We start from the raw sequence: 10967 nt of genomic DNA, 5'->3' as shown, positions 1-10967 counted from the left end.
TGTCATCTATTTTATTGCCTTGCATGCAGTTTCAAAGCGAGCCGGGATGATGAATGGTACTGCAGGTTGTGTGTGTGTGTGTGTGTGTGTGTGTGTGTGTGTGTGTGTGTGTGTGTGTGTGTGTGTGTGTGTGTGTGTGTGTGTGTGTGTGTGTGTGTGTGTGTGTGTGTGTGTGTGTGTCAGGCATAGGGACTGAAAGACTATGTAGAGAGTGTGTTAAAGTGAAGCTTGTAGTTTGAAGGGGTTTTCTGCTCTTCCTCTCCACTCCACAGTGGCTGTCAGCTTTAATTATCTTTGACAAAGGGGCCTCCTGAATCCTAATTACACTGAGCTTTGTCTTTCCTGGAACCCCTCACCATTCACTCCAGCAGCATGACGTGCTCACACGTTCCAGTCCTCTGCACCCTAATTTAATTGGGTGCGTTTGCATTTTTTTCCCTCATCTCCTGACATCTTTTGGGAATCAAAGGTCATCATTAGTTCGGGCGAGGATGTAGGGCGTCAGGGAGACAGTCATGCATCACACATCAGCGCTGTCGTGTGGCTCTCCTGGTTGTGACAATGACCAGTCTTCATTCGCTGTGTACAGTCTCATATCGGGAGATTGGTATGATGGACTGGGGCATGTTACTGAGACTGGCAGTTGTGAACTGACAATCATATTGTGCTTGATATTCTGTCTGTGTGCTCGGTTTTAGCTGCTTCAAGTCTTGTAACTTTAGCCTGGAAATGAAGGGTGATTTCCACAAATGTCACGTCAATGGTATTTGAAATATGAACTCTTACTTAGTTATTTTCACCAAACAATGTCACAAGGTTTTAAGCATTAAAACTGATACCCAAAATCAACACAATCAAGTGATCAACACAAAACACAAGTTAATTACAATCATGATCAATTATCGTTCTGTAAAATGGATTCAGAGTTGGCTTTTAACCACCTGACGAATGTAAATCCAATATCAACTCTCCTTTTAGCTCCACTTTTGGTCTCCACCAACACCTGAGGGAAGCTCTGGCTCTTAAGAGGCTTAATGCTTCACAATGTTCACCAGCGAGTTGCCACCTTTGTTATTTTGTTTTGGACCCGTTGTTTTCTGTCAGTTTTTAGGGCCTGCCATTTCTGCAAATCAAAATTCACTTCAACAACCCCCGTTTATTAACACGTGACCTTGTCATCTGACTTAATGTTATATCGATCGGAGCAGCATTAACAAAGATATAAAGTCTGTCGGCTTTAGAAATGCTTTCCACTTGTTACTGGCCAAAAGTATCATCACATTTTAACATACTGACAATCAAATGGAACGTAAGCGATAGAATCCAGATGTGTTACACTTGGTAACACAGCAGGGGTGATTTTCTTCTCCATCTATTATCTTTACCATTTATCATTTGTAGGTGGTGGTGGAGGTGGTGGTGGGGGGGTTGTAGCTGGAGCTGGAGCTGGAGCCAATTCCATCTGACATTGGGAAGGAGGCAAAGTACAAATTCAAAACAATTTAATTTGTCCCCGGAGGGTAATTCTAAGTCAGGTAGGTAAGTTCACACTGGACAGGTCGACAGTCCATCAAAGAGCTGATATATACAGACAAAAACAGCCGTTCAATCCTCACATCCACACATTCACAATTTAGAGTCTTCAATTAATCTCTGGTGGAACCCAGAAAAAAGCCAGCAGACACAGGGAAAACATGTGAAATGTTCTTTCTGTGAGGCAACCAGCCGGGTCTATTTCTGTCTTTGTCCTGCGTGTTATCATCATGCTGCATTTAAAACGTGTTTTAAACAGAACTGATGCGTTGAGTCAGATGAATCCTCAGTATCTCCAATCAGCCACCGTATTGTTTCCTTGAAGGTACGAGAGGTGGCTCCTGCTTAACATTGTGCTGAACTCTGTTGTTGTAATCACCGCGTTGAACACAATGATTTGCATGTAGTTGTGCAATTGTGAATCCGAGTTTGGTTGCTTCTGAATGTGAGCCTGATTTGTAAAGTAAAGTGAAGTTATTTTTTATCTTTGAAACACAAAAAGAAAAAGAAATACTCTCATGTCTTTCTGATAAATATAAAGTTACAGCCTACTGCCAAAAGCATTTGGCTTAGTTTAGGATACACATTGAAAACAGCAGGAAAAAGCTAGCCTGGCAATGTGAGTACACAAGTCAACAAAATGTATAACACAGGTTCAGTCATTTTTACACATTTTAATGTCGAATTGTTAACTGTTACATCTTTAATACCATTCTTCTATGTCTGTCCCATATAAGGGCTGCTGTCTTAGCTTAGCACAAAGACCGACAACTGGGCAAGCTCCCCTGGCTTTCACCAAAGGTAAGAAAATCTATTTACCTTGTAATATCTTGTAGAAATCAAATAAGTAAATCTCCAAAAGTGTCAAACTATTCCTTTAATACGATAAAACGTGTGGGCACATTGTGTGTACATATTGTCTATTTGTTATTTATTTGATTAATCCGATCGGAAATTATTATTTGTTACTTATTTAGTGCTTATAGAGGAATATTATACAACTAACAACATAACTCACTTGAACAAATGATATAGGTTTATTGTCTATGGTAGGTTTATTGTCAGGCACTCTGCTGTTTTAGAAAAAGAAAATCTTTCAATGGGTTCGAACTGTTTTTCCTGCAGTATTAACCCTTTGAAAATGGAGCTTGAGGTTACTATAACCTTGTTATTTCTCTATTTGTGTTACCACTACAACTTGCTCGAGAGTCGTTCACATTTAAAGATGACACAGTCACGTTAGTAAATGGAGAAGGGCAGATTTGGAAAAAAAAAAAGTACAAGAAGAGAAAACAGTGAGAAGGGGGGGAGTGATGATACAGAGATTGGGTGATAAATCTTGTTCTGATCAGGTTTCTCTGGTGCCCTCACACCTCAGTCTCTTTCTTGGGGTAATTAATCAATCCCAGACTGGAGGCATTGATCGGCCTCTTGTGGCCCTCTGTATGTTTACACTCCTCGATTGTATTTGCCACTAAGCCCCTCGCTGCCGCTCAATCTCATCGGCAGAAAATGTGACACTCCGCCCTCTGATGCCATCAGCGAAACAGTGCATCGATTGACATCTCGATGAAAATCAATCTACTTATTATTTTTTTTCTGTTGTTGTTTTTGCACGGGGGATTTGGTTTTGTTATAATCCTTTGTTGTAATCCTGTATTCCAGTTTTATTGCGAGCAATCAAAACGCTCCTGGAATGAAGGGCCGGGAATTTCCCCGGAGATAGTCACACACAGGCCTACTGCTAAATGCCGACAGGGCTTTACTGAAATGCACATTTCCTAGTTTCATTTATACATATACTTAGAAATTCTATAACAATTTTATTTACACCCCTTTAATGCATTTGAAATCCCCAGATTCCTCCCTAGCCCAGCAGTGGAACAGTAATACCCTTCACAGGAGAAAATAGTGATATTAACATGAAAAATCGAACAAGTGAATGTGGAAACTTCTTTATATCTTTAATTAAGTACAATTACATAACTCTTATCAGCAAACTAACTCAAAGGGTAAACTACTCATTTAGCTGAATCAACCCTTTACAGTGTGTTATATATTATTCTTATTTCTGACTAATAAATAAATAAAAGTATGTTTTGTATGTAGAACTATCAGTACTGCTGTTACTGTTAAATAATGGAGTAGAGAAGTGCAATAATAGAAATAATCAAGTATCTCTACTCAGTTGTATTTAAGTGCAGCACGTGAGTAATTGGTCGTTTTCAGTCGCATTTATTTCACACAGTAAAATGCATTTCTCGAAACCATTCATACAAACAGCACCACACAGTGGATTACATGCAAAATCCCATAACTTGTTAAAAATCCTTAGTTGGTCTCTCAAATGTAAATATTAATGCCGAACTAAACATGTCAGTTCGTGTCTCATTGCTTACAAACAAAATAAAAGCATCATTTCTGATATGAACAATGACAAAGTTTTCTGATGACAGTAATTGAAAATGCCCATTAGTGTGTGTGGGAGATTAAAGATGTTTGAACCTCATTTTGTTGACAGAACATTTCATTGTGATACAGCGAGGAAAAAAAAGACGAGACTGTTTTATACAGCAGTGAATTTAACAAAGGAAAAGAAAAACGCCAAATTAGAAATGTAAATAAAGGAAAAACCCCTGAGGCAGAACTGCACACGCAGCTCGGTGTGGGGATTTAAAGTGCAGTCTCTCTACACCTTAATGGATATTTTCCCAGAAGACCAACACAGAAAGAATCTTCTGGGCTTATCCAGCCTCGGCAGGCGTCTGCTGTGATGTCCCCACATGTCGGATCCGTGGCAGACAGCAGGGTCGTCTGAGAATGAGGCTGGTGATCGTAAACCTTCCACCTCTATGGACCCCGCTACGGGTTAAAGAGTGCGGAATAAGGTGGGAAGAACCATCAGCATCGATCGCCGGATGGTGTTTGAGTGATGGGAGCTCACATTATCTTTACTCAGACCCCTCCCATCTTCAAGAATGAGATAATTGTCGAGGTTGTTCCCGGAATAGGAGTCTGGACCCCCTGGAGGGTGACAAGGGGATTTCGAGAAATCAAATACAATATTTAATATCTTATTTCAGGTGTAATTGTTCCAAAAGCAGAAAAATACTATTTAGATTTAAAATGCAAATAATCATCAACCTTCTGATTTCCTTTGTCCCCATTTGACTGCAGAGGTGATTACAACGGATGAGCCACCAGCACCACAGCAACATGTGCTCGTAAGTGATTGTGAACTTATTCAAATAAATAGCGTTTGGGAAAGTGGGGGTCACATGTCTCTGGCAGGATTATTTTTGGTTCCTTGGTGTGGATGCTGTGTTGTATGACCCAACAAGGCCAATGCACATGCTTGAAACTTGACCACACTCTTTTGGTCACTTTGAAGGTGCATGTGGGACCTTGTGAGATGGTTCCATTAATTCAACTTCCTGGAATTTCTTTTTTTTTTGCCACAGTGGTTCAAGTTAAACTCAACACTGATGTTTTTCAGTCTGCAACAAGTGGATTTCAAGTACTTTCTGCAAACCTGTTATAGCTCAAGATTAGTACCTATTATTAGTAGAGCATTAGTGTTGCTGAACCTCTCACAGGATGAAACTCGCGTCACATCTTGATGTGTTACCTGTTTGACCTCTTATTCTAAGTCTGTGAGAACAGTGTGAAAGCCTTGGCAGAAACTTTAACTGAGTCATAAATATACTGTCTTTTGTCTGCGAAAAATGTTTCAAGCAGCTTCCAACAGAAATTAACCTGTTTTAGGAACTTTCCAGAAGTGAACATTTTCATCTTAATGAAGCGTCAAAGAATAAGACAAGTCGCTGCACAAGAAGTTATGGGAATTAAACATAATTGGACTAAAACACAGGAAACTAATTTTTTTGTATTTTAAAATGTACATCAAGAAAAATTGATTTTGAAAAAAAAACTAAGACACAAAACTATCTTCGGGGAAAATATTATTTAAGGGAAAAGCTATTGTCTATGTCATGTTTGATGTAGTGATAAAGTTTGGTCTGGGATCAGATACCCACAGACGCTAGTATGTCCACGATGCCTCTTTTCATAAATTCTCAAGTGTAATCAAGTGAATTCTCATCCTTTCACTACAAATGACCTGAAAAGTCCAAATCCTTATTTTCACCTCACGTGGGAAGAAGCTTTAATCTTAAATGTACAGTCTCTGCTTTAATTCACTCACAAACCTGAATGAACTTCCTGCGCATGAGAAGAGTGAGGAGAACGACATCACGCTGACTCCAAAGAACACGCGCACTAATTAAACAAAGTACTTGTTGTGTGTGGACTTGACGTAAATAATGAAATCAAAAAACAGAACAATTACCAATCACATGGGGTTTTTTTTCACTTGAATGAAGAGCAAGTAAAAGCCCCCAGGGCGACTGTGATTGCCTCCTCCATCTTAAATACAGTGCAGCACCAGCTTTGAGTGGGTGGTGTGATAACGCACACTGGTACTGGTACCCCCTGCTGAGCTGAGCCTCTCCACTGACTCGTCTGCGGGGAAAGAAGAAGAAGAAGAAATAAACAGTGATATTCTTCTCCTCGCTGATGTTGTATCCGCTCAAACACACACACACACACACACACGCACACACACGCACACACACGCCCGGGTTGTCGGCGGTCACGTATTATTTTTCTGTTTATATCCGCGCCCGGTAATGAGGGGCTCCATTCACTCCGCTTCCCATTCACCGCGCAGATCTGTTTGACAAACCTGTCTCCGCTTTGATTGTCATAACCGCGCTTGAACCCTGCTCAGCCACCCAGGTCAGGCCCGCACACATGTCATCCATATTTCATGCAGCATCAACCCCCCCCCCCACCCTTCACTGACAAAAGGGGATTTTTTTTTCTGGCGTGAATTGAAATCACGCCTCATATTTCATTAGACACTCCGGAAAGCCTCGCGCTCCGTGGTCAGATGGGCCCGTATGTTTTATTCATGTCCTCTGAACATCTGCTTGTCCGGGTGTCAAAAACCATCAGGCTCCCCCTGGACTCCTGCCTGACTGGCTGTAAATGAACTCCCGAAGTCGAGACTGAAAACAACCTGTCAGAGCTCCTCACCACCAGAGGAATCCTTCAAGAGGGGCCGAGGAGGTGAGCTGAGTAACTAACATCTTGTGCTGGGAGAGAGCGATGACCGTCTACTTTGGACACGGACAAGATGGGGGTTTGTGTGTGTGTGTTTTTTTCTCTTCTTAACAGAAATATAAAATGTGTGCTCTCTGATACCGTGGAAATCTCTCTAACACAACTTGTGTTTTTCCTCCCGCGGCTTCTCGGTGGAGTTTGACACCGCTGCTCACTCTGTCTCCTGGTCGACAAGTTTCCCTGAGTCACCAGAGGCTCGTGCCAACTGGAGGGAAAGAGCCTGACCGCTAACAAGTGTTCACTGACTCATAGCACCACAGTATGTCCCACTGTGTTTGTGTGTGAGTGTGTGTGTCTCTACATACTATTCTATTATATACTATTCTATTTCTCACTTTGCACCCATCCCACAGAAAACGTGTTCTTTTTCCAAAAGATCATGTATCTCAGCTGTAACAAAGATACATGAATAAGATAAAAAAGGAAGTACCGAGAGGAAAATAAACCAATAAGAATGAAAATGTGTTTTCTGTCTTTAGGGGGAAATTATAAAAAGAATTTACAATATTTCTGAAATCCTCCAGACATTTTCCCGGAGGGGCTGTGCGCGAGAACGCAGATGCCTGAACCGGTTGCTCCGAACATTTTCTGGAACCGTGTCCATACCAGCCCCAAAGTAAAATGTCAGGGAAATTCACAGCGAGCGTGTGGGTGAGTTGATGACACACAACAGACACACAAACTGAAAAAAATATCCCCGAAAAGTTACTAATATTTGAGGATGCAAACGTGGAGCCGTACACATAAAAGACACAAATTAAGATGTCAGCTTTAAAAGAGATTTGGAAGCTTTTGGTGATGAGGCCCGATGCCACTGACGATTGATACAGGAATCGATGCCTCCTGCGCGTTCTACCCAGGACACCACCACTCGCCAAGATGTTCGGGACATTTTCCTGTTGTTGCTAACGTGTCTTAGATGGACAATCTCTAGCTGCCTTCTTCATGTATGAAAGTGTCTTTTGCTTCTGTCTGCTGTTTGGTTCAGGGCAGGTAACGTACAGTGTGTTTCCAAAGCAGCCAACAGGCTTCAGCAGACGATTATCTTCAGAAACACCAACAGACAAAACCAAAACATCGAGCTGAAAGATTCTAAAATGCTTCATAGGACTGTCAAATCAGCTCTGGTTACACTTTACTGATGATAGCCGCTGTAAGGTCATAGGATGTTATTTAACTCCTCCATTCCCCAACAATAACAAAGACAAAAATTACATAGGGAACAAGAAACAATGATCCCTGACATTTCTTGACGTCTTGTTTGTTTGCGTCACATGGATGAATGGTCCTAAATTTCATGGTAAACGCAGGCATCGCGTCTGCCTCTCTTATCTGGATTCTATTCGAAGAGGCATCTCAGACAGAGACACTGAATAGTCTTCATTCAAAAATGTAATAATTTCTTGTTTCTGTCTGCTGGGAAACTCTGGGGCCGCGAAGAAGAAAGAGAAAATCTCTGTCACGGGGCCAGAAGAGTACACACACTTAAATATAATCACACTTCAACCTGTAAATTGCTCAAAACATGAATAGACGGCGCCATGCTAACGCGTCACGGAGACGTTATGTCCTTGATCAGGCTCGGTAGCTCAATGGTTTCCCGGTAATGTTAAAAATATCAGTCCTCAGGTTGAGTCTGTCTGTTTTCCATCGAATATACACGTCTTAACCTTCCCCTCCGTTGTTGGACAATTGGCTTGTACATTGAATCCCCATTAAGATTTATAGAGACGTCTCTGCCCCTCCAGCCTCTGTACGACAAATCAATAAAATAAATAAAAAGATCAAATCAAATCTGAGCTCCGTCCATTGATTCTTTGGAGAATGTGTCATTTCCACCAACTTGACAGCTGATGATGAAACAGACGTCTTAACCTTTTTCATTTGTAGGAACGTGTGTATATCATTATTTTTCTTGCTTATATCCTCGTGTGATGAGCCGTTTGGTCAGTGACATGAAGAAAAACACATGACACAGCTGTATGATGAACATTTGAAATGTGTGAGATTGTAGGTTCTCTCTTTATGTCCTGTTAATGTGTTTTGTTCAAATGGGATTAATTGATTATAATGTTAATTAATGATAAAACATAACTAAACTTCGTGAGAAGCCAGATAAAATCAATGAACACAGCTTTGTGGCCATGCAACCGTTGATTTGAAAGTATATTAAAGGTTCAGTGTGTACGATTTAGGTGAAAGGATCTATTGGCAGAAATTGAATATAAAATAAACCTTGTGATGTTTTCAGGAGTGTGTTTTCATCTAAAAGAGAATGGCCCCTCTATGTTTAAATACTTTAAAGTGAGCGGGTCTTCTCTACGGAGGACGCCGTGTTTTTTACAGTCGTCTAAACGGGACAAAATTCAAATCTTTTGAGTTTTCATGACAACTGAAGGCTACCACAGGTTCTCTTTCATGTTTGGAAGGGGAGGGTGAGGTGAGGGGTATTCAGCTGCAACATGCAACTTCACCACTAGATGTCACTAAACTCTACACATTGACCCTTTAAGATTAAGATTAAATATTCTGGCGAAGAACGCTGCCATTTTAGAGCCAGAGTACAAAAAAAATCCAAACATTTCAGGAAAATAAGACTTAGGCAAACATCAGTGAGAACCTGAAATGGGAGAAACCATGTTTAAGAAAAAAATATTTGACGTGTTCTTTGACTCCTAGTTTGGCCCATGTATCATGTGTTAACATGGAGGAGGGACTAATGACCTATACTGCAGCCAGCCACCAGGGGGCGATTGAGACACTTTGACTTCACTTTTGGGGAGCTGTCATGGCGTCCATCTTTATTTTCAGTCTAATTGTATCGGAATGATATGAAAAATTAGTTTCCGACTGGGACAATTCAGACTAATGACACCTGAAACCAGAACGACATCTTGGAAAGTCAACGACATTTTTGTTACACGAGTTGCTGACGTCATCAGTTATAAACCAATCCCCCCACTTCTTCTTTTACAACCAGCTTTAAATAGCAGCTTCTGATGTCAACTCATCAAATGTTGCACTTTTGATTACCTGCAAACTGTACGTCCATCTCTAACAAGCACCTAACACCAGACCTTTGAGCCAATACACACACTTTTGATTAACTTCTTAAATTTTTCATTTGCCTTTCACATCTCTTCCTTTTCTCTTACATGCAAATTGAAAGATGTGTCATGGTGTTGTGTAAACGCACTCAACACATTTAGTTTAATATTCAGGTTTTTACAACATTGCGAAGCAAGTGAACATAAAGTCAGGATGACGACGAGCACATAAATGCTCAGTGAAGTACACAGCAAAAAAAATTGTGATAGAATAAAAATCCTTAATATGTGTTGTCAAGTTACACTTTTTTGTTGTAATTATTGTCCTTTTAACTAAATCTTTCAAACTGTTCCACCAGTTCTGTCTGGCACTTTTTTTAAGTCCTGCATGATTCGACAAAACGCCTTGTTGCATTTGAACCTCCATAGCATCTCATTCACTCTGCAATCATCCCCCCCCCCCCTCGTCATCCTCCTCCCAAACAAAACAAGACCATCCATGTTTTTCCTTCCTGTTCATCTATCTCTCCGCCTGTGCCATCGACACAGAGTGACAGCCTCTGCATTCATGAGCATATCATCATCTGCCCTCCTCCCCGCCAATTAGCCTTTCATCACTCAAGCCCCACGGAAGCCACCGTGTGTTTTATCTGAACAAGACATTTGCTTTAAATTTAAAAAAAATCAATATGGACTCTTTAGATTGTTTCAACAAATCAATTAATATTTATTTAATCCACTTATTACAATATTACAACCCACAATTGATATATTTTTGTAACCTACAGCTAATGATGGTAAATTCCCTCAGGTAATTAAGTGGTCTCATCCTATTTTCCCTCTAAATGCCTCAGCATTCAGTCATCTCATCTCTGTGTGAAGTCATCCTTCACTGCCAGCTCCTAGTGACTCCCCCCTTCCTCTCAGTGGCTCTATAGATTTTCTCCAAATGATAAATTGGACACAAGGAGCCACTAAGGTGTGACCAGGTGCCAAAGGAGTATAGCTTTTTGTCCTAATGGGCTTAATTATGCTCAAGACCTTTAAGATCTGTTTGGATAACTGCTAATAACCTTTTGGGGGATGTGGTGTTAGGAAAAGTAATATACAGCGTTAAAAGCCCTGTTCAAATGAAGAAGTCGCTTCCTCCAACACATACATACAATAACACGTCTCGTTTGGAAGCTTGAAAGTTGCATCGAT

The sequence above is a fragment of the Hippoglossus stenolepis genome, chromosome 11, assembly GCF_022539355.2.
Source record: "Hippoglossus stenolepis isolate QCI-W04-F060 chromosome 11, HSTE1.2, whole genome shotgun sequence".
Lineage (NCBI taxonomy): Eukaryota > Metazoa > Chordata > Actinopteri > Pleuronectiformes > Pleuronectidae > Hippoglossus > Hippoglossus stenolepis.
Note: the sequence above shows the minus strand (reverse complement) of the source record.